Source organism: Penaeus vannamei, unplaced genomic scaffold, assembly GCF_042767895.1.
Source record: "Penaeus vannamei isolate JL-2024 unplaced genomic scaffold, ASM4276789v1 unanchor4004, whole genome shotgun sequence".
Taxonomy (NCBI): Eukaryota; Metazoa; Arthropoda; class Malacostraca; order Decapoda; family Penaeidae; genus Penaeus; species Penaeus vannamei.
In genome coordinates this window covers 1-2,500 of record NW_027216984.1, presented here as the reverse complement: position 1 = coordinate 2,500, position 2,500 = coordinate 1, and the positions used below count along the sequence as shown (strand labels likewise).

General features: G+C 43.9%; 1 long non-coding RNA gene across 1 annotated transcript in view; it reads left to right on the top strand.

Moving 5' to 3' along the window:
- The window catches only part of LOC113811193 (uncharacterized), a 10,983-nt gene extending 8,842 nt beyond the window's left edge, over positions 1-2,141 (top strand). Inside the window, exon 3 of the long non-coding RNA XR_011398475.1 lies at positions 632-2,141. This is a non-coding gene — a long non-coding RNA (uncharacterized lncRNA). The remainder of the gene's footprint in view (positions 1-631) is intronic.
- Positions 2,142-2,500: the final 359 nt, after the last annotated feature.

Sequence of the window (2,500 nt, the reverse complement as noted above, 5' to 3'; positions counted from 1 at the left end):
TTGGCTGGCTTCTTCTCAGACTGTTGCTTGGCTGGCTTAGACTGTTGCTTGGCTGGCTTCTTCTCAGACTGTTGCTTCTCAGACTATAGCTTGGCAGGCTTCTTGGACTGTTGCGTGGCAGTCCCCTCGGGCTTTCTCGAGGCAGTCTCCTCAGTCCGCGTCAGGGGTTTTGCAGGAGACTTGCGGCTGTTCTTCCTCCGCCGCCTCCGCCTCCGTTTCTCCGCTTTAACCCCGGAGAGGGTGTTCTCTTCTTTCGCGAAAAAACGATTGATCAGCGTTTTCACTGCCGTGAAAACTCTATCAAAGTCCATTAGCGCGAACATTAAAAAAATGAACAGGTCACTCCCTAGATACGATATGAAACTGTAAACAAAAATTAAAAATCAAAATGGTCCGCGTGTATGCTTGGGTATTGTGATTGCATCTGTCACCGCCGAGGCCATTTCTATATATATATACATATATATATATATATATATATATATATATATATATATATATATATATACATATATATATATCTTTTCACATTTGTACTATAATTTTCTGTTCACAATTAGTTCCATTTTTTCATTCGCCTATTTAGTTGATATTTATTGTGTTCTCTAGCTCTTTCTTTCTTTCTTTTTAGATGAGAGGGAAACGTGCGACGCGTCTGAGTGTCTCGAGAGGACCCCGCCGTGCCCGTGCCTGCTGAAGGAAGAGGAAGAGGAAGAGGAAGGAAGGAAGACGTGGCTGCTTCCTGGGACCTAGAGAGGGGAGTAGAGAGAGGGAGGTAGAGAGAGAGAGGAAGGTAGAGAGAGAGAGGAAGGTAGAGAGAGAGAGGGAGGTAGAGAGAGAGAGGAAGGTAGAGAGAGAGAGGAAGGTAGAGAGAGAGAGGAAGGTAGAGAGAAAGGGAGGTAGAGAGAGAGAGGAAGGTAGAGAGAAAAGGAGGTAGAGAGAGAGAGTGAGGTAAAGAGAGAGAGTGAGGTAGAGAGAAAGGGAGGTAGAGAGAGAGAGGGAGGTAGAGAGAGAAAGGGAGGTAGAGAGAGAGAGAGAGAGGAAGGTAGAGAGAAAGGGAGGTAGAGAGAGAGAGTGAGGTAGAGAGAGAGAGTGAGGTAGAGAGAGAGAGGAAGGTAGAGAGAGAGAGGAAGGTAGAGAGAAAGGGAGGTAGAGAGAGAGAGGGAGGTAGAGAGAGAGAGTGAGGTAGAGAGAGAGAGGAAGGTAGAGAGAGAGAGGAAGGTAGAGAGAGAGGAAGGTAGAGAGAGAAAGGGAGGTAGAGAGAGAGGAAGGTAGAGAGAGAGAGGAAGGTAGAGAGAAAGGGAGGTAGAGAGAGAGGAAGGTAGAGAGAGAGAGGAAGGTAGAGAGAAAGGGAGGTAGAGAGAGAGAGGGAGGTAGAGAGAGAGAGGAAGGTAGAGAGAGAGAGTGAGGTAGAGAGAGAGAGGAAGGTAGAGAGAGAGAGAGAGGAAGGTAGAGAGAAAGGGAGGTAGAGAGAGAGAGTGAGGTAGAGAGAGAGAGGAAGGTAGAGAGAGAGAGGAAGGTAGAGAGAAAGGGAGGTAGAGAGAGAGAGCGAGGTAGAGAGAGAGAGGAAGGTAGAGAGAGAAAGGGAGGTAGAGAGAGAAAGGGAGGTAGAGAGAGAGAGGAAGGTAGAGAGAGAGAGGAAGGTAGAGAGAGAAAGGGAGGTAGAGAGAAAGGGAGGTAGACAGAGGAAGGTAGAGAGAAAGGAAGGTAGAGAGAGAGAGGAAGGTAGAGAGAGAGAGGAAGGTAGAGAGAGAGAGGAAGGTAGAGAGAAAGGGAGGTAGAGAGAGAGAGGAAGGTAGAGAGAGAGAGGGAGGTAGAGAGAAAGGAAGGTAGAGAGAGAGAGGAAGGTAGAGAGAAAGGGAGGTAGAGAGAGAGAGGGAGGTAGAGAGAGAGAGGAAGGTAGAGAGAGAGAGAGGAAGGTAGAGAGAAAGGGAGGTAGAGAGAGAGAGTGAGGTAGAGAGAGAGAGGGAAGTAGAGAGAGAGAGAGCGAGAGAGGCAGGTCCTCTTGAACTGATATAAATCAGCCTCACTCTAAAAGCCCCATAATCACCATTCAGAAGAGTGATAAGGACTACTTTGGCATTGAAATATAATAGAGATACTGCTGCTTTTATCTTTATAAATGTATATATACTCGGGAATGATGTTTTATTACGAGAGCAAACGAACGAGATAATAACACGAAATAATAACCTTTTAACTGTCCCATTCATGAGGTATGAAACCCTAATGTCATATATCTGCTTATAAGTTCTTTGTCATGTTGCTGAATTAATACTTTAAAATTCATATTTGTTATTGTCAGAATAATATATATATGTATATATATATATATATATATATATATATATATATATATATATATATATATATATATAAAGTTATCACGGGCCTTTATTACGGAATGCACAACATTACTCTTCTTTTAAAACACAAACGATATTTGTCATAATATGCTCTCTAACCTGCCAATGTATGCATGCTGTGTAAAGTTTAATTT